Source organism: Anomalospiza imberbis, chromosome 17 (genome assembly GCF_031753505.1).
Source record: "Anomalospiza imberbis isolate Cuckoo-Finch-1a 21T00152 chromosome 17, ASM3175350v1, whole genome shotgun sequence".
In the NCBI taxonomy this organism is placed as follows: domain Eukaryota; kingdom Metazoa; phylum Chordata; class Aves; order Passeriformes; family Viduidae; genus Anomalospiza; species Anomalospiza imberbis.
Genome location: NC_089697.1, coordinates 15,906,733 through 15,926,739, shown reverse-complemented (window position 1 = coordinate 15,926,739; position 20,007 = coordinate 15,906,733). Strand labels below are relative to the sequence as shown.

The 20,007-nt window shown below is 62.2% G+C and overlaps 1 protein-coding gene across 6 annotated transcripts in view; it reads left to right on the top strand.

The window, feature by feature from the left end:
- The first annotated feature begins 1,873 nt into the window (after nt 1-1,873).
- The window catches only part of DLGAP4 (DLG associated protein 4), a 149,634-nt gene continuing 131,500 nt past the window's right edge, over nt 1,874-20,007 (top strand). For 2 of the 6 annotated variants that reach the window (XM_068208217.1, XM_068208216.1), the window contains exon 1: nt 1,874-2,301. The gene's annotated coding sequence lies outside the window, so the exon portion shown is untranslated. The remainder of the gene's footprint in view (nt 2,302-20,007) is intronic. The other 4 variants (XM_068208218.1, XM_068208219.1, XM_068208220.1 and 1 more) reach the window with 4 other exon arrangements.

Genomic DNA, 20,007 nt, shown 5'->3' with positions numbered 1-20,007 from the left:
TTTGGTTGTCCCAGTGCCTCTGCCCCTCAGGCTCCATCATGGACAAATAACCTGGAAAATTACAATTTAAGGGGAAAAAACGATACATTTTGAAGCTGATAGGTTTTCAGAGAGGGAGGGGTGGAAGTATGAGGAAAACCTTCACTGCCCTGCAAAGAGAGCCAGGCACCCCTGGAATTTGGGAGATGAAAATGCCAGGGTTGAGAAATACTTTGGAGGGTGCTGAGAGCACTGTGGGGCTCGTTGTTCCTCTCGCTGGGCCATTTCCCCTTAGGGATGAACTGAATGGTCAATTCTGTATTCAGGACTGGGAAGGCAGCTGCACTTTTGCTGAATCTGCTACAGGAAGGAAAAAAAATCTGTATATTTCCATTTTCCTTAGAGAATGAAGCCTCTTCCCCAGAAAGCCAGCTCTCCATTTGCAAAAGCACCAGGGCAAAGGGATAGGAAAATCCCCATGGTTGCTGCTCCCACACCGTGCTCACCCCTCAGGCCAGGCTTTAACACAGGGACTGCAGAGTTGTTTCACAGAACTGAGCAGTCCTGCCTCTGATCACCTCACTCCCACGGGGCAGCCCTGGCCAGGCATCCCAAAAAAGCAAAATCCATGGATTCGTAATCACTTCTGAAACCACCAACACCTGGATCAATACCTGGATCGCCCGAGGTCAGGCTGGGAATCCCTGGCAGAGGGAAATCCAAGAGCTCCTGCTCTCTGTCCTGCCTGGACCCATGAAAGCTCCTCACCTGCCCTGCACACGCCTCTAAAGGCAGCCAGAGAGAGAGAAGCTGTTCCCCCAAACAGGCTCCTCAGCCCTCCCGAGGACAGGACTCTGTGCTCTGAGCATGGGAATTCCATCCCGGCATGGGAATGCCATCCCACCAGGAGCAAAGCACCCTGAGATCCCAGAGCATGTCAGAAGCAGGCACTGCCCTGCAGCCCAGTGCTGGCAAGGTCACCGCCAGTCCATGGCAAGGTCACCCCCAATCCATGGCAAGGACATCCTAGCCCATGGCAAGGTCACCTCCAGCCCGTGGCAAGGACATCCCAGCCCATGGCAAGGTCACCTTCAGACCATGGCAAGGCTGAGCATGGGAATGCCATCCTGCCAGGAGCAAAGCACCCCCAGATCCCAGAGCATGTCAGGAGCAGGCACTGCCTGAAGCCCAGTGCTGGCAAGGTCACCCCCAGTCCACGGCAAGGACACCCCAGTCCATGGCAAGGACACCCCAGTCCACGGCAAGAACATCCCAGTCCATTGGAAGGAAGACACACATGCACCAGAGTGACCAAAAGCCCTGAGCAGAAAAGGAGCAGGAAGTGAACAGTTGAGCCTAATTTGTGCGAGGCTGTAAATGAATTTCACTGTGGCAGATGGTCAGTGGATTATTTTCCAGAGGGTTAGGCAAGACCCAGATTAGGAAAAGCTGAGAAATTTTGATGTGGCGTGCAGGACCTTATCCTGGGGCTCAGGACCCTGGTGCGTTTGAGGGGGTCCTGACTGTGTGTGAGGGTCAAGGGGTCCCGTCTGAGCAAAGCTGGGCTCTGCAAAAAGGGCAGGTGTGGGGCCAAGCGTGCAGCCCCCAAACACCAGGTTGGCAACACCACCAAAAGGTGCCCCCCGAGCTTTCCATGTCCTTAAAGCAAAGCTCCTGGCTGGGGAAGTTGGTGTCCCCCGTCTGGGTCAGCCCCATCTCAGTGGGGACATCTGGGTTCTGTAGGGGGACCGTGCCCACCGCCCGCAGCCCCCAGCCCCCGGCTTGGCATCCCCGGGAGCCGGGCTGGGGCTGCCGTGCCGGGCTGGGCGGGGGGTGCTGCGCCGGCCCCGCTCCGCTCCCTGCCCTGATTTCCTGGTGGAAATCCCAGAGTCTTCTCCAGATCCAGCTCTGGTTTTGGGGGCAGCCATCTCCCTCTCCCTCTTTCCTCTTCCCTCCTTCTGCTCTCCTTCCTCCTCCTCTCCCTCCCTCCTCTCCGCACTGTGCTCTCCGGGGGCTCTGGGTACCGCTGCAGCATCGCCAGCCCCCTCCATGCAGGCGGCTGGGGCGCGGGGCGGAAGGGGAGGGCTGCGGGGGCCAAGCTGAATGAATGGGCATCGCCTCGGTGCCGCTCGAGCCTCCGCATAGGGGCGAGGCGGCCGCACCGCGCCGCGGGCAGGGGGGCAGCGGGGCCGGCCAGCGGCCGGGGCCGGGGCCGCGGCCGGGCCGGGCCGGGCCGAGCCGAGCCGGGCCCCCCGCCCAGCCCGCCGGGGCGCTGCGAGCAGCGGGCGCTGCCCCGCCGCGGGACCCGCACAGCCGGGCCAGGTGAGGAGGGGCTGCGGGGGACCGGGAGCGGGGCGGGAGGGCGGTGCGGGGCGCGGGGATGGACGGTGCGGGGCCAGGGTACTGACGGTGCGGGGGACGGCTCGGACGGTGCGGGATGGAGGGATGGAGGGATGGAGGGATGGACGGTGCGGGGTGAAGGTCTGAGAGGTGCGGGAAGGAGCTGGCGGATGCGGCAGGGATGGCCGGACGGTGCAGGGTGTGTGGCCGGACGGTGAGGGCTGTGTGGCCGGACGGTGCGGGAGGGATGGCCGGACGGAGCGGGGTGTGCGGCCGGACGGTGCGGGAAGGGGCTGGCTGGTGCAGGGCTGGGCTGGCTGGTGCGGGAACGGGCAACAAGGAGTTAAGTGGCTGCGGAGCAACCGGGCTCAGAGCGTGTGTGTGTGTGTGAGTGTGTGTGTGTGAGAGACATCCCGCACCCCGGGGGCGTGGCTCAGCCCACCCCACGCGTGTCCGTGCGGGGCAGCGGGCGGCCGGCTGCCGCTGCGGGCTGCGGCGCGGCGGGGCCGCGGCTGCGCAGGGGTGCGGGAGCCACGGCAGAGCCCGGCCCCGCCGCTGCCTCGCTGCTCCCGCATCACAAATATCACAAATATGTGCGTGTGCGGGAACCCCCGGCCCGGCGCGTGTGCGGGGACCCGCTGCGGAGCCGCGCCGGCTGCGGGACCCACGGCGCGGGGCCGGGGTCGAGCTGCGGGGCTGAGGGTGGCCCCGATTCCCGGTGCGTGCCCTCCGCAGCGAGCCGTGGCGGAGGAGCGGCCCCAGCCCGGGCGTGCGGGTGTGCGCGGCCCGCGCCTGCGTGTGCTCCGTTCGGGGTGCGTGTGTTCCCCTTGGATATGTGTGTGCTCCGCTCTGGGTGCGTGTGCACCTCTTGGATGTGCATGTGTTCCCCCTGGATGTGCGTGTGTTCCCCTTGGATATGTGTGTGCTCTCCTTGGACGCGCGTTTTTTGCCCCTCTGGGGTTCGTGTGCCCCTCTAGGGTTCGTGTGCCCCTCTGCGGGTGTGTGTCACACACACGCGTGTGCAGCGGCCGCTGGTGATGTCCCTGCGGGTGTGCAGGGCGTGGGGCTGGAGGTGTGTGCCAGGGAAGGCACGGGGCTGATGGAGGGAGCGGGCACGTGTGGGGAGCTGCGTGAGCACACCCGTGCCGGGGCTGCCTGCTCCCACCGGGCCCAGCCTGGCTGCAGCCGTGGTGGCGTCTGGGCACCTGTCCCCATGTCACGCGTGGCCACTGGCACTGAGCATGGCCCTGGCCTGTGTTAGCTGTGCCTGGGATGTGCTCTGTCCTTCCCCTGGACCGGGATGTTTTGCAGTGTGCGGGCAGAGCTGCCCGACCCTCACCCCTCTGCCCGACCCTCACCCTTCTCCCAGCGGGTTTTCCCGTGTAAAGGTGCTCCAGAGCCAGTGGGGCTGTGGGCAGTGGAGCCGGCAGGGAATGGAGCTGGCTGGCAGCGAGTGGCCGCACCTGGCAGGTCAGTGCCTGCTGTCCCTGTCCCCGTGTGCCACCCCGGTGCCTCTCCATCTGCACCAAGGGCCGGGATCAGTCCCGGGGTTGTGGTTGGGTCATTGTGCTATCATCAGACTTTTGCAGGGGCAGGCAAATGTCCCCTCCCCGTGCCAGTCTCTGCCACGTGCCAGTCCCCTCCAGGAGAGAGGACATAACAAACTCTGCTCTGGGCCTTTGCTGTGATGCACTCGGAAGCTCCGCTCCAGGATGAGGCCCGGGCAGGAAGGGGATTCAAAGCCTTGTTGCCACCATTTCCATTGGAGCTTGGCACCAACATGCCTTTGAGGAGCAGAGCCTTGCTGACCTTCCTGACCCCGTGCCTGGTGTGGGGCCGGCACCCGCGGCGCCAGGAGCAGCCGTGTCCGTCCAGAGGCATGGGGCTGGCATTCCACAGGACCTGGGCAGCTTGGAACATTTCCTGCAAAATGGACTCTCGGGGCCTCGTGAATCCACCTCCACTGCTTCTCCTCCGAGGAAGCAGAGCACAGAGCCAGCCCAGGGGCTTCTTGCAGGAGGCTGTCACCTGGTAGGAGCTGCCACTCCTGCTCTGGGACACGGGGCTGCCGTTTGTGCTGGCAGGGAAATGGGGCTTTTCCAGCTGTGGGCTTGGCAGATGTGGCTCCGGTGTCTGCAGCAGCCCGGCTCCCTCACTCCTCTCCGTGTCCGTGACGCACGGTAGGGTTGGAAGCATGGCTGTGAGTGGTGAGGAACACAGCAGCTCCAGGGAAACGTGCCACTCTGCAGCAGGAGACTCCTGCCCCTTCCCACACCCTCGTGCTGGGCCCAATTTCACCCTCGGAGCATCAACATCTGGTGAGCCAGAAAAGAAATGTAAATCGAATAACCATCAGGAGTAATTGGAGACCCGTTTGGAAATTGGTTTGCTACCTGCATGCCTCCCAGGCAAGCTTTTCCCTGTTAACCATTGTGCATCTTTGCATGAAAAACGAGGCTTTATTTCCAGCCTGGGTAGCGGCAGCGCAGCAGGATGGGGATGAGCACGCTGTGTCCCCTCTAATCTGCCCACAATCAGCACCGAGCACTGCTGCCACGCCGCAGAGATGGAGAGCCCTGGATCCAGATGGCAGCTGCCTTCCCGCATCCTCCCCGTGCCATCCGCAGCGCAGGGCAGCAGCGCAGGGCAGCAGAGCAGGGGGCAGCCCGCCAGGACTGGCCCTGGCAGGGCTCTGTCCCCGACAGCCACCTGCGTCCCCCATTTGCTGCCCGGCTCAGGCCGGGGCCGCCAGCCCCGGGCGAGGCAGCCCTGGGCTGCCAGGAGCTGGGCTGGCTCCCGTTTGCTCCTGGACGGGCTTCAAGGAGCTGTTTCGGAACTCGGCGGGGTTTTTCTTGCCGTTTCCAGGGGGAATCCTGCCCAGGATCCACAGCTGGCTGTGCTTGGCCCGGCCATGCTGGGCTGGGCAGCCCCCAGCTGCAGCCCCACAGCCCCTCTGGGAGGGAGGGGGTGTGCTGGGCACCCGGGGCAGGCTGAGCACTGCCCACCTCCCACCAGGAGCCTGTTGGAGGGGGCCTCTGGTGGCACTCACTGAGGCAAAGAGGCTGCAGGAGATCTCAGGCTGTCACTGGGGTGGTCAGGGGCAGTCATTTTGGGCACTGAGGCTGCTCTGTAATTCTCATTTTGGGGGTGTGTTTAGCTCTGTGCAGAATAAACAGAGGTGAAGGTTCTGCTCAGGTCTGTGAGGGAAGCCCTTGGCTCAGGGTTTGAGGTGCTGAAAGCTGGGTCCCTACAGCAGAGTTTTGCTGAAGCCATGCTCCGGGGGCTGGCACCAAGCTCCTGCAGCCCAGGCTTGGCCTGTGCTGCTCTCCACGGCAGGGTTTGCAGATGTCTGTGTACCCCACCTCGTACCTGCCCACAGCTCTGCTCTGGGCGGTCCCCTGGGTCCCTCCATGGGCACAGATGGTGGCTGCACCAACCATGCAGCTCCCAGTGGACACTGCTGTGGGCTCTGTGTGGGACCCCCTGGTTTGGGTGTGCATGAGAAGGTCCTGAGCCTCTTCTTGCTGCAGAGACGTTGTAGAAGGAAGGTTCCAACCATGCTGAGCCCTCCTGTGCTAGCTCTGGCTCTGCTCAGGAAGGCTCCCATGGATGTCAGCCTTTCCTGTGCTTGTCTGGTGGCTCTGGACCATGGGTTGTCAGGAAAATTGTCTTTCCTGAGAGCTTTGCCCAGATGAGGCCTGGCTGCAGCTCTTGGCAGGAAAGCAAAGCTGCTGCAAGGAGGCACAGCACAGCTTCCAGAGCTGTTGTGGAGATCTCGTGGCCGAGGGTTGGAACTAGATGATATTTAAGATCCCTTTCTACACAAACCAGTCTCTGATCCCATGATTCTGTGGTCTTGGTGGGTTTATGCCCTCTGGGGGAAAATGGGATGGGGGGCAAAGGGACAGACAGCCCCAAACCCACACTGTGCTGGCTGTGGGCCAGTTTAGATGTTCCTGGGCCTGGCTTCTGTAGTCCCTGGGATATGTGGACCCTTCTGTACATCTCTTGATCGACTCCCACAGGAAAGGACCCCATTTCCTCAGGCCTCCAACAGCTGCCTTTGGGTTTGGTGTCCCCTGTGTCTCCCATGCTGTCCATAGGGCTGCTGCTGAGGACTTGGAGGAGCCGAGCTCTCTGCAGGAGCTCTGAGGTGGCACTTGTGCTCAGGAGGAGTGGTGAGGCCTGTGATGAGCATCATGAGAGTCCCCTTACGTCAAGTATTTAATATCCCGATCCCTGAGCTGTTTGTCTCCGTGTGTCTCCACAGGACAGGGACCACCCACACCATTTTCCCTGGCAGGTGACAGACAGGTGACAGCGCTGGGCTCCAGTCATTCCGGGGAGGGGGGCTGAACAGCCTGCCTGGGGGCAGGGAGGCTTGGGTTACCTCCCCACTGCTTCCCTCTCCGCTGGGCTGAAGGATTTTCTTCACCGGGTGTCTCAGGGCCTTGGTAGAGAGAGGAGCAGGTGCTGGAGGTGTCACTGATTCCTCACGTTGGTCCTAGGCTGGCCCAGCTGATGGCCAGGAGTCCACAGGGAGCAGCTTCCCTCCACTGAGAGTGCTGGGAAGTGCCTGCTGCGAGTGTCCCTGGGGTGTTCAGGGCATCCCCTCGTGCCCTGAGGAGCCTCTGTTGGTACCTGCTGTGGTGTGAGAGCCCCCTCTGTGCCTGGGCTCCCCATGGGGAGGCAGAGATGAGCTGGCTGTGTGTCAGAGCAGAGTCCTCGGCTGCAGCCACGGGCACCCTCACGGTGTGCTTTGGGAACATCCTCAGAGTGCCAGTGCTTCCCCTCATTCCCTTACCCCCGTGCTCCTGGGCTCAGCTCCGTGCCCCTGCGTCCTGCCCAGCTCTTGCCCCGTGCCCACTGACCACCTGCCGGGGTGGCACAGCCCTGCCGTGCTCTGCTGTCCCTCAGCCTCAGGCTGAGCCTTCCCGGGGTGGGCAGGGCCGTCCCGCTGCTCCGGCAGCACAGCAGCCCCCCTGGTATTTATAGGCACCGAAATGTTATTCCCCTGCCAAAGTCACGGAACAGGCTCAGCGTGTGTCACAGCAGAGAGGATTTAATGGCACCGTTCTCACTGCGGGAGCGAAGGTGACGCTCCCTCGCTGCTTGCCTTGACCGATTCCTCCTCCCCGTGCTGGAGCTGGGATGGCTGCTCTGGGGTTTCGGCTGGGGTGCCGTGGGCTTGGGCAAGTCCTGGACGTGGGCACCACAGCCAGATGGGACAGGGACCTGCTGCCTTCCCCCAGGACCACCTCCCTCCTGGGCAGATCTGCTGGGCAGCCGGGGCTCGGGGCTGAGGTTAGGCCTGACCCATTTGATGGACAAGGTCCTTTGTCCAGTGGTTTTCTTGTTCTGAACAGTTTGAGGCGATTTTCTGAACAATCAGAAAGGGCTGGTTTGGCATTTTCTAAATATCCCACCCTCCTTCAGTCTCAGCTGGGCACTGCTGCTAGTTTGGGCAGAGCTCAAGGCCCAGTGACAGCGCTGGGACGTGCCAGGTTTCAGCTGGCTGCAGAACGGAGCAGTTCTCAGCTGTCCCCTCACAGCCACTGGAACATTCCCTGCCTGCCCTGCCTGCTGCGGGGAAAGCCTCTGGGATGGGAACACGGATCTCGTGGCAGGCCAGGGTTTGGGTGGTGCTTTCCAAGCAGGGTGCTGGATCTATGGAGGGACATGGAGAGCCAGAGCTTCACAGCACAGCGCTGTGTCCTGCCCTGCTGAGCATGCAGTGACACTCCCTGAGGGGGAGCTGCTCATGGAAGGGATGATGATCCTGGTAGTTGTGTGCCCTGAGGAGGAGGCAGAAGGGATGGGCAGGGATGGGGCACCAAGCTCTCCATGAGCTCCTCAGTCCTTTCCTGGCCCTGGGCAGGCTCAGGAGTCCTGTTCCCAGCCTGAGCTGGGGCTGTGAGCAGGGGACAGCAGGTCCCCGCTGCCCCCATGGGAGCAGTGGAGGCCCAGGTGGGCTCAGAGTCCCCTGTGTGACCTGGGGACAGGAGGCTGCTGCGCACTGGGGCTCCCCAGGTTTGGGGCCCCAAGGAATGGAGCGAGGCCTGAGAGCTGCAGGAGCTTCTGCCCATGCGCCCCGTCACCCGTGTGTCTCCTGGCTCTGCCCGGAGCTGTGAGCTGGGATGGAAACCTTCCCCTCCTGTGGCACTGCCCCCTGAGGAGTGGGCAGCTCCCGGGGCTGCTGCCCAGCCAGGGCCGGTGGCCGGGGGGCAGTGGCTCCCTGCAGCCCGCTGGCCACGCTGCCCGCAGGCACGGCAGCCAGGCCTTGCCGAGACAGCTCGGGAACTGGGAACGGCTGATGTGGAGAAAAACGCTCTTCCCACTCAGCCCAGCCTGTCCTCCCCACTCGCTCCTCCCTGCCAGGGCTGCTGTGAGGAGCTGCAGCTCCCTGCCGGGGGCTGCTGCCCTGCGGGATGGGCACGCCTGAGCTCCAGAGGGTGCCATGCGTGCCCACAGGTCCCTTTGCCTCCTGCCCTTGGGGAGAGGGAGCTGCGCTGGGACTGAGGCACTGGGGCTGAATTCCTGCGCGCCCCTGCGGGGCTCCCAGCCCTGGCTGCCTGCCCTCGGCCCTTCCCCGGCGGCCCTTGCCCTCTCGGGTGGCTGCTGATCCTGAGATCAGTGCTGAGCGCTCTCCTCCTCCTCCTCCTCCTCCTCCTCCTCGCTGCACTGTCCCTCAGGAGGGACCGTTCAGCCTGCTCCTCCTCCTCTTTTTCCACTTCATTAATGAGTCTCTTTGCTCTAAGAAGTCGTGATAGCTGCCGAGGGACCCGGGAGGGCTGCGCAGAGCAGCGGGGAGGCCACAGCCCAGCTCCCGGCGTTTAGGATGCTGGGCACTGGGCTTGGGATGCTGCGGGGCCGCCTTGGTGCTGGCTGAGGCCCTGGCTCAGCACGAAGGGGGTGAGGGAAGAGGGAGGGGACAGTCGGGGCTCTTTTGCCCACATGCAGTGGCAGGAGGCAGAGAAAGCATCTTGGGGCAGCTCCAGCTGCTCTGCCATGCTTCTGTCCCATTTCTGGCATCCATGGTGTTCCTCACCTGCTGCAGGGCTCCTCCTTTGGGGCTGCCATGGGCAGGCGGTGGCCAGTGATGCTCCCACAGAGGCCTGTGGATCCCACAGGAGATTCCCATGGCCCTGATGGGGCCCGAGGGCTGCACGTGGCCGAGCGTGGGGGTCCTGGGCAGTCCCAGCCCCGCGCCCAGCGCCCGTGCCCAGCACGTGCCCGCTGGCAGCAGCAGTGTGACACCTACACGTGGTGCCTTACCAAAGAAGCTGGACTTTGCAAACACGTTCTGTGGGCATTGCTTTAATTTCCCAGCGTCTCAACACTCTCCCAAAGCTGAGAAGCTGAGATGGTTTCTCCTCTGCGGGGAGGGAGGCTCCTGTTGTCGCACTCTCACATACGCACGCATCGCACACTCAGAGACTCTGATTCCTCTCCCTTCCCACTTTCCTCCTCCAAATGACTTCAAACACTTTATGAAAATGTTATTTTCTCCCAAACTGTTGCCTTTCTGCCTTGCTCTCCTGAGAAGCCTATTGGCTTTCCCTGGGCTCCTAGTGTGCAGGGGTAGTGATGGCCCTGCAGAAGGGGGATGGTGCTGGGGGGGAACACCAAACCTGCCTGTACTTCCAGTGGGGCTCATCTGATCCTTCAAAGTTGCTCTGGATTGAATCACTGAATCCCAGAATGGGATTGAAAGGGTTGAAAAGACCTCACAGATCACGCAGCCCCTTCCATCTGCCTGCCACAGGCAGGGACACCTTCCAATAGATCAGGTTCCTCCAAGCCCCATCCATCCTGGCCTTGGACACCTCCAGGGATGGGGCACTGCCAGCTTTCTCTGGGCACCCTGTGCTAGGGCCTCCCCACCCTCAGAAGGAAGCATTTTTTCCAAAAATCCAATGCAATAGAGCAAGCCCCTCCTGCAGGGCAGTGCAGTGAGGACACAGCTCAGAGGTGCTCTCCACGCTGCTGTGGGGGTCCTGTTCTCCAGGAGCACGTGGGAAGATGCCCCCAGCCCTGTGGCAGCCTGAGTTCCCCAGGCAGGAGCTGTTTGCCGTGCCCATGGCAGGTTCTGCTGCCAGAGGGGCCCCTGGCACGCTGGGCCCGGCCAGGCCAGGGAGCTGCAGTGAACCCCTCTGCTGCCGGTGGCAGGGGCTGACTCACGGCGCTCTCCAGTCACAAGCAGATGGATGATTTGATCACCTAGCAACCAAAATAAGTCTCAGATTAAACCATCATCCCCCCAGATGATGGGGCCGGGCAGCCCCAGCCGCTCCCCGGCCCCTGGGCTTCCCTGAGAGGGGCTCGGGGCTCTCTCCTGGCAGCCCTGGGAGCAGGACCACGCCTGCCTCCCACACCCCAGCAGCAGGGGCTCAGCAGGGCTCAGCTGGGTGCAGGGAGGGAGGGGGTCCTCTAGGAGCAGCTCCCAGGGAGGTCCAAGGGGCATCTCCAAGCATGCACAGAGGGACCAGGTCTCTGGCACCCTTTGGACAGGCTGCTGATGGTCTGGAGCATCCAGAGAGCCTCTGTCAGGAGAGAGAGGCTTGTGCCAGGACTTCCAGAGTGAAGTTTCTGGGAGATTGAACACAGAGGACTTTGGATGGGATCCACTGCCCCCTTGTCACCCCCTCCACCACCAGATCTGTGCGTCCTTGGCTCCAGCCCAGTCCCTTCCTGGTACTGTCCAAGCCAGAGAATGATCCCAGCAGAGTGTGTTCATTGCAGTTGTTCCATCACAGGCAGGAGGGTTTTGCTCCTGGCAAAGCCCTGGTGCTGCCTGAGGCTCCACCTCCTCCAGAGGATCTTGGCACAAGGCTGCTATCCATGCCCCATCCCTGGAAGCATCCAAGGCGAGGCTGGATGGGGCTTGGAACAGCCTGGGACAGTGGAAGGTGTCCATGCCATGGCAGGGGTGGCACTGGATGGGCTTTAAGGTCCCTTCCAACCCAGACCATTCTGGGATTCTGTGATCCTACCACAGCCCTGAGGGGGATAGGCCCTCCTGGGGCACGGGCTGAGCTGAGCTGGAAAGCGAGTGCAGGGCAGGGAGAGGGGCAGGAGGAGGTGGGAGGGCACTGTCAAGTTTGGGGTGCCCATGGCATCCGTTTGGAGCCAGGGGGTCCCTGTGCTGCAGAGCCCTTTGTGGCTCCAGCAGCAGTGCCTGTGGGAGGTGGGCACTGGGGACACGCCTGCCCTGGCCACAGACTCCAGGGTCCTGTGGGAGGGCACGGCTGGGCTGGCTCCTGGCCCATGGCACCACTCTGGTGTCTGGACCTTGTGGCACTGTGGGATCACTCACAGCCTGTGGGGAGCCCAGCGTGAGCCAGGCCGGGGTGTGCAGGGTGGGATGGAGACCACCAATCCACCCCAAGTGCCCCAGAGCCAGCAGCCACCTCCTGCCCAGAGGGAAGCTCCATCCAGGCTGTGCCAGGCCGTCCTGGGTGCGGAGCTGTGCCGCTCCCTCCTGCACCATCCCAGTGCCAGGGCTGGTGCCAGCGCAGCGCTGCCGGCCCAAAGGAGGGCTCAGGAAGTAGGGCAGCCCGGGTGCCAGCTGCTCTCTGTGGGACACAGCTGATATAATTAGATGGGACGCCCTGTTCCGTGCCCCGCAGCCCTACTTTGGTGGCACTGCTCGTCCCAGCCAAGGTGAGCCACTTCCAGCTGGGAGCCCTGCCTGCTGGGCTCCTGGCTGGGGGCCACGTGTCCTCTCCTCTGCTGGGGTTTGGTGGCTTTGGGAGACCCTGTGACCTGCGGGAGAGGGTCAGGGAGGGGGTGGTGGGAGCTGGGTCAGACTCTCATCCCACCTGGGCTCATCCCACTTCCCTGTCAGGATTGAAAGGGTTGAAAGGACCTCACAGACCACCCAGCCCCATCTGCCTGCCCTGGGCAGGGACACCTTCCAGTAGATCACATTCCTCCAAGCCCCTCCATCCTGATCTTGGACACTTCCAGCAAAGGGGCACCCACAGCTTTGTCTGGGCACCCTGTGCCAGTGCCTCAGCATCCTCACAGGGAAGAATTTTTCCAAAAATCCAATGCAATAGAGCAAACCCCTCCTGCAGGGCAGTGCAGTGAGGACACAGCTCAGAGGTGCTCCAAATCCAGTGCCTGCCACAGCTCCAGGACATGGGACTGGCCTTGGAGCTAAAGCCCCACAGGCAAACCAGGGATTGGAGGGATCACTCTGAGTCAGGCTTTAACCTCAAAAGAAAACACCCCAAACTGCATCAGCTCTGCCTCTGGAGAGCCCTGTTCCATCCATCCTGGTGATCAAGAATGCCCATGCCTGAGGCACCCAGCATGGCTGTGCATCTCTGCTCCAGAGCATCCCACACATCCCGGGCTGGACCCTCCAGGACTGCTCATCCCCATGAGGATGAGCTGTAGTTGTTTGGGAATTACTAACAGGAGCTGTCAGGTGGGTTTAGGTTGGATCTCAGGGAAAGGTTCTTCCCCCAGAGGGTGCTGGGCACTGCCCAGGCTCTCCAGGGGATGGGCACGGCCCCGAGGCTGCCAGAGTTCCAGAAGCATTGGGACAGCGCTGCCAGGGGTGCCCAGGGTGGGGCTGTTGGGGTGTCTGTGCAGGGCCAGGGGTTGAACTCAGGATCGCAGTGGGTCCCTTCCAACTCAGGATATTCCATGGTTCTATAGGAACTCCTGCTTTGTGAGTCATCAGATCCATCAAACCCAGCCATTTTTGCCCCTGCCAAGAAGGCAGGAATGTGTTTGGCATCCCCATTCCTCCAGCCACTCCCACAGGGATGGGCTCAGAGCAGCCAGGTCCATCAGGATCCCTCTGCCAGGTTCCATTGTGATCTGGGGGGGATCTGGGGGTGCTCCAGGAGATCCCATGGCCCGTGGCAGGAGCGGCCATGGCTCTGTGGACAAAGGCAAATTTCAGAGAAAGCTAAGAGGAATTTTATTTCCACAAACATCTGTTTACACTGAGCTACTGGTTTCCACTGGGGCTGGGAAGCTGCTGTAACCTTCCCGCCTCAGAGGGGTGTGAGGGGACATTCCGTGTGCCTGGGGCTCAGGGCTGGGGGCTTGCAGCTGTTCTGGCAGGGAGAGGGGCAGCAGGGAGAGGAGCAGCTGCTTTGACATCTCCCCCCCACCACCCTGAGGGGTGCCTGGGGCAGGGGGCTCATGGGGACATTTTCCATGAGGAGAAGTCACAGCACATCGTGGCCTTGGGGGAGTTTGGTGGGAGGAGGAGCCCTGGGTGCTGGCCCTGCGCAGTGCCCTGAGCTCTGGGGTGCAGCTGGGGGCATCCTGCCTCACTGCTGGCACAGGAGGGGCCCTGTAGCAGCCTGTGGTGAGGCCCCAGGGTAGGGGGGGGTGCTGGGAACCTCCCAAGTTTTTCTGAGATCCACTGGGCTGTGACAGAGCTGTGGGAACAGCGTGAGAGGAGCAGGGGTGGCAGCAGGGTGGGTGCTGCTGGGGGCTCCCAGGTCACGGGGCATCTCCTGCCCTGGCAGTGCTGCCAGAGGCCAGGGCAGGCTGGAGGGAGAGGCAATTTTGGTTGGAAAGACAGAATGGTGGAGAGCAAAGCACCAGTGTGGCTAGAGAGGACTCGGCTGTGCCCTGGACCCCTCAAACGGGGTCTCAGTGGAGGCTGTGTGGGCAGGGACAGTCCCAGGCCATCCCCCATGCAGGGATCCCTCATCTAGGCCATCACAGGAGCCCTCAGAGCCTGCCTCTCCTGGGGGAAATCTGTCCTGTCCCTGGACATGTTGGAGCCTCCAGAGCCATTCCTGCTCCTCCCTCGCTCTGCAGGTGGGATGGGAAGGTTTCTGCCCAGCTGGACCTTTTTGGGGAGGTGGCTGTGTCTGTCCTCCCCTGCAGGAAGGAATGAGCAGCTCCCCAGGGGGCTACTGGCACTGAGACCTGGGCTGGCATTGCTGCATTCCACAGGATTCACAAGGAGGAGGGAGGAACAAATCCGGACCTGTGGGTTTGAGGAGGTCATGCCAGGTTTAAATTCAGCTCCAACTCTCCTGTTTTCCCCAGTGGTGGGAAAGGTGAAACTGGAAAGCAGCCAGAGAATCAAACCCAGGGCACCTGCAGCCTGTCCATGAGTAACAGGAGATTGGGAAAATGATCCTTAGCTGGCAAAGCAGGCAGGCACCTGCTGGAGGCAGCCCCAGCCCAGCCCCTGCTGAGAGAGCCTGGCTGGCACCATGGGCTGGGATGGGAGCAGGGGGGACAGGGAGAGCCCAGGGCCGGGGGGCTGTGCTGGGCAGGAGCTTCTCATCACCCCTCTGAGCACCTCCTCCTGCCAGCACCATCTCCTCGCCAGCTGAGAAAAGACAATATCTATTTTTTCACTGAAATTCACTGTTTTTCTAACTTTTATCATAATGAGAATGTAGAATCTTGCTTTTCCTGGAAGGCCATGGATTTCCACGTGTAACTGGCACAGTGGAGGGGCTGCAGCCTTGTCAGGGGATGTTCTTCCCCCAGCTGCTTTGCTGGGAAATAGGTGGCTGCAAAAACCGTGCTCAAATGCTGTAAAAATGTGGCTGCAGGTCCTGTTCTCTCTCAGTTCATATGTTTGTGGGCATAAAGAGCTTTTAGAGGTAGATTAACTTCATTAAAATGGAAAGCATTCATTAACGGCACTGTAACTCCTCTGGTGGTGGCTGGGCCAGGCTCTGTGCTGAAGCTGCTCCTCTCTGGGTGCCTGTGCCTGCACCCGAGGCTTCCCCCCCTCCCTCTGCCTTCCAGTGGCTGTGCAATCCTGTGCTGGGTGATGCTGTGCCAGGGCTGGCCCAGTGCCCAGGGGCAGCAGGCTGGGAGACCCCAGGAGGGTCCCAGTGGGCTGGAGGGCAGGGGGATCCCTGCCCTGGTGCCCTGGGGATGTGGTTATTCTGCTGGCTCTGTGCTCTGTCCTGTGAAAAGCCTTGGAGCATGTCGGGAGGGAGCTGAGCCGCCTGTGCCCGTCACTGGGCTGGGGTTTGGAAGGGCTCTGATGCTGGGAACTGGTGAGTTTTGGGAAGGCCAAGGCTGTAGAGCTGTTCCTGAGGTGTTCCTGGGTCCTCCCGGGCTCCTGCCTGACCCGGAGCAGATTTCTCACCCGGGAGAGAGGAGCCTGGTCCTGTAGGAGCTACAGGGGACACAGGGAGGGCTCTCCTGGGCTGGGGCAGTGTCCTGTGCCTGGGCACTGCCTGAAGGAGGGGTCCAGAGCAGCCCCCGCACACCTGGCATCACCCAAACCCTGCAGGCGGCTGCCCCCGTGCCATCAGGCGGGCACAGGGCTGGGGGCTCCTCTCGGAGCTGTGGCCATGCCTGGCTGCACCCCACGACCCAGGGCTCTTGGGGAGCTCCAGCCCAGCATGGAGCTTTGCTCTTGGAGTCCTTCCCAGCCAGAGCCAGCCTCTGTCACACAGCAGGCCAGGATGCCAAGGAGCTGGAGTGCTTCTGCTGCTGCCCAGCCCCTGGAGGGACTTCCCAGTCCCGGGAAGGAGGCTCCATGTGCCCCCAAGGCCGCTGGGGTGGCCCCAGCCCGGCGCCAGGCTGCCCTTCCCCGGCAGCAGCAGCAGCAGATCCGATTTGCCTGCCCTGCCTTCACCGGCCCCACTAAGCTGGGTTTAATTTCGTTAAATAAATACAGAGTAATGGCAGCGGGGCTGGGAGCCAAATGGCCGGGGGGCATCCTTGGGAGCCAGGGGGACTCTGCAGCGGGGCTCTGCAGCTCTGGGAGCGGGCATGGGGTCGGGCAGAGCTGCTGGCAGCAGGGCTGCTCCTGGGGGGTGCCGGGGTGGTCCCGGGCTCGCTGCTGCAGCAGATGTGGCCGTCACCGTGCGGTGCTCGCGGCCGCGCTGCCTTCCGAGCCATTTCTAAATGGCTGCTAAACAGCGCTGTCAGAAGCACACTCATCTTCCCGTCCTAATTAGTGGATCAGACAGTAATTTGTAATCCGTTTGAATAGGAGGATCGGAGTGTCTCGCCCTGGAGCCTGGGCAGGACAGTGGGGGTGGCAGCATGGAGCAGGGCAGGGACGAGGGCTGTGCCCAGGCTCCTCCTGGTGCCCGCAGGAATTGCTCTCTCCTCTCAGGCTCCATGAGCCTTCTGCTTTCTTCAGAGTTTTGGCATTTTCATTTCTCTTCGTGGTGCCCAGCACAGCATCCCCAGCAGCAGGGTCACAGGTCCTGCTGTCCCCGCGGTGGTGGCAGTGGCAGGGCACTGTACCTGGTCACCAGGGCCCTTTGCATCCCCGGCAAACCAGCTGGATAGGGCCACACTGGAGCTGGGATGGGCTTGGGCCAGGGTACCTGCCCAGGGCAAACCCATCCCAGCAGGGCTCTGCTCTTAGGTGTGATTGTGTTCTCAGTGCTGAGGATAAAATGAGACCTGGAGCAGAGGGGTGGAAAAAAAGGCAAAAAGTTGAAAAACTAGAAGTGAAAGAAGAGGGGGTGAGGGTGTGAGGTGCGCAGACAAGGCAGAGATCAGGAGCAGCCCCGGCTGGGATGGGCAGGGAGAGGCTGAGCTGGGCTGGCCAGAGCAGCCTATGGAGCAGGAGTTTGGTGTGAGCCACGGCTGAACCGTGCCAGAGCCTCTGTGTGGGCCTAGGACAGAGCTCAGGAGCACGGCAGGGCTGGGCTTGGAGCTGGGCTCAGGGCTGGGCATGGAGCTCCCAGGGCTGGGCATGGAGCTGGGCTCAGGGGTGGGCTTGGAGCTGGGCTCAGGGCTGGGCATGGAGCTGGGCTCAGGGGTGGCTCCCAGGGCTGGGCATGGATCTCCCGTGCCTGTGGTGGTGCTGGGCTCAGAGCTGGGCATGGAGCTGGGCTCGGGGGTGGGGATGGAGCTGGGCTCCCAGGGCTCCCAGCATCTCCCCTGCTCTGCAGGAGCAGTGGACGGGACAGTGGCTGTGGTGAGGAGTGGGCCTGAGCCCGGGGAAGGTGGCAGACAGTGGTGACAGGGTGGCCTCGGGTACTGGGCTCACAAATAGCTCTGGGCTCATGGGCAGAGGTGACAGGCAGCGTCAGGCTGTGACAGAGCCAGGGCAGCAGCAGTGGGACAGGGTCACGCTGCCCTCAGCAGGGTGGCACCGAGGAGCTCCGTGCTGGCCGTGTCTTTAGCATCAATTAGCTGGGGAAAAGCACAAGTGTCCTGCATGCATTGACCTTTAGAAACGCCGGGGTCCAGGAGCCGCCGGGAAGCTCAGGGGAGTGGGGCAGGCACGGCTCAGGGTGTCAGCCCTGGGGACACGGCCCTGGGGACGGCCACCCGAGGCAGGCGGGGGACAAAGCCGTCCCGGGTGGCAGCGCAGAGATCGCGGTGGAAGGCAGCAGCTCAGGCAGTGACTTGAAGGAGCAGCCCTCTCCCGCTGCATTTCCCAGCCTTTAGCAGTGTGCTAATGGCAGCAGTGACTCACCGCGCTTTTCTCACCGCTAATGACGAGCAGGGCTCCGGTGACTCCGGCTTAGATAAACCCAGCCTCTCTCCCACATTGCCATTAACTGGGCAGAGCTGTCTGTCTGGGGCGCTCCGAGAGGGCAGGTGAGCAGCACGGACAGGGAGAACATCATCTTGTCCGTGCTCCCCCCAGTCCCACACCCCCACATCTCCCCCGATGCTGAGGATCTGCACCAGAGCCAGAGGGAAAAGGAGAAAGGGAGCGATTTTGAGGGAGGCTGCAGTCACTGGAGCCTTCAGGAGACACATGCTCCAGTTTTGGAGCTTGTTCTTGTAACCCACCCCACAGCTGCGCCCCAAGACAGTGACCATGGAGGGGGTGGTGAGAGCCCCCAGCTCCTGGAGGAGCAGCAGGAGGTGTCTGTGGGACGGAGGGACAGCATGGCTGGAGCAGGGAGTGAGGAGCCTCAGGAGCTGCTCTCACTGCAGTCCCTGCTCCTACAGAAAGTTCTGGGTCAGGAGAGGAGAGCTCCTTTGGGGGTGAACTGGAAGACAAGCCTCGAGACAGGCCTGGCTGTGGTGGCTTGCAGGGGACAAAGTACAGGAGCCAGGTCACCATGTGGAGCAGGGCCACAGTGGAGCAAGGTCCATATCCAGAGCAGGGGCATCATGGAGCAGGTCTCTCTCCAAGGAGCAGGGTCACCACATGGAGCAGGGTCACTGCGTGGAGCAGGCTCACCACGTGGAGCAGGATCACTGTGTGGAGCGTGATCACTGTGTGGAGCAGGGTCACTGTGTGGAACGGGGTCACCGTGTAGAGCAGGATCACCATGTGGAACAGGGTCACCACGTGGAGCAGGATCACCATGTGGAACAGGGTCACCATGTGGAGCAGGGTCACTGTGTGGAGCAGGATCACCACGTGGAGCAGGGTCACTGGAACAGGGTCACCGTGTGGAGCAGGGTCACCGTGTGGAGCAGGGTCACCACGTGGAGCAGGGTCACCGTGTGGAGCAGAGTCACTGTGTGGAGCAGGATCACTATGTGGAGCAGGATCACTGTGTGGAGCAGGGTCACTGTGTGGAGCAGGATCACCACGTGGAGCAGGGTCACTGTGTGGAGCAGGATCACCGTGTGGAACAGGGTCACCACATGGAGCAGGGTCACTGTGTGGAGCAGGATCACCGTGTGGAACAGGGTCACCACATGGAGCAGGGTCACTGCGTGGAGCAGGGTCACCACGTGGAACACGTGGAACTGTATGGAGCAGGATCACGGTGTGGAGCAGGATCACCACGTGGAGCAGGGTCACTGTGTAGAGCAGGATCACTGTGTGGAGCAGGATCACTGTGTGGAGCAGGATCACCGTGTGGAACAGGGTCACCATGTGGAGCAGGGTCACCATGTGGAGCAGGGTCACTGTGTGGAGCAGGGTCACCATGTGGAGCAGGGTCACCATGTGGAGCAGGATCACTGTGTGGAGCAGGGTCACCACGTGGAGCAGGATCACTGTGTGGAGCAGGGTCACCACGTGGAGCAGGATCACTGTGTGGAGCAGGGTCACCCTGTGGGACAGGATCACCGTGCAGATCTGGGTCATCACGTGGAGCTGTGTCACAGTGTCACATCACCCCGGAGCAGGGTCACTGTGTGGAACGGGGTCACTGTGGAGCAGGGCCTTTGTGCCTGTCATTCCTGGATCCAGAGAGAGGATCAATGTCCAGCTCTGTGGCAGAGCCTGTGCCAACAGTGTGCCCAGCTCACTGCTGTTCGGTGCCTTCTGATGGCAGAAGGTCCCAGCCTGACCCCCGTGCCTGGGTGAGTGTCCCCCACACCCCACAATCCCCCCCTGCCAGGGCTGTGAGTCATGGAGCCGGGATGAGCAAGAGCCTGAGGCAGTCACACGGAGCCTCATCACTGCCGTGGGCTCGCCTGCCAGCCTGCCACGCTTGTCACGCTCCCCGGGGACGAGTTGGTGGCCCCAGGCATCACTGGCTGCTTTAGGCAAGCAGGGGCCGGCCCAGCGCAGGTCCTGCCTTTCCTCCCGGCGCTCCGGTGCGGCGGGAGCGCTGACAGCAGCATCGCCACCGGCTCGGATGGTCCGGGGGTGGGTGGGATCGGACTCCTCCTCCATGTGCTGCACAGGCAGCGCACGCAGCTCTGGCTCCTGCAGAGGGGCCTGGGGAATGGAAGGGGTCAGGAATGTGCCGGGCTGGTTGTGGAGCCACTGCAGGAGCAGGATGTGAGCGTGGAAATGGAAACGGTGCTGGGCTCGGAGGGGAGGGGAAGGACACTGAGCTCTGCCTGCTTTCC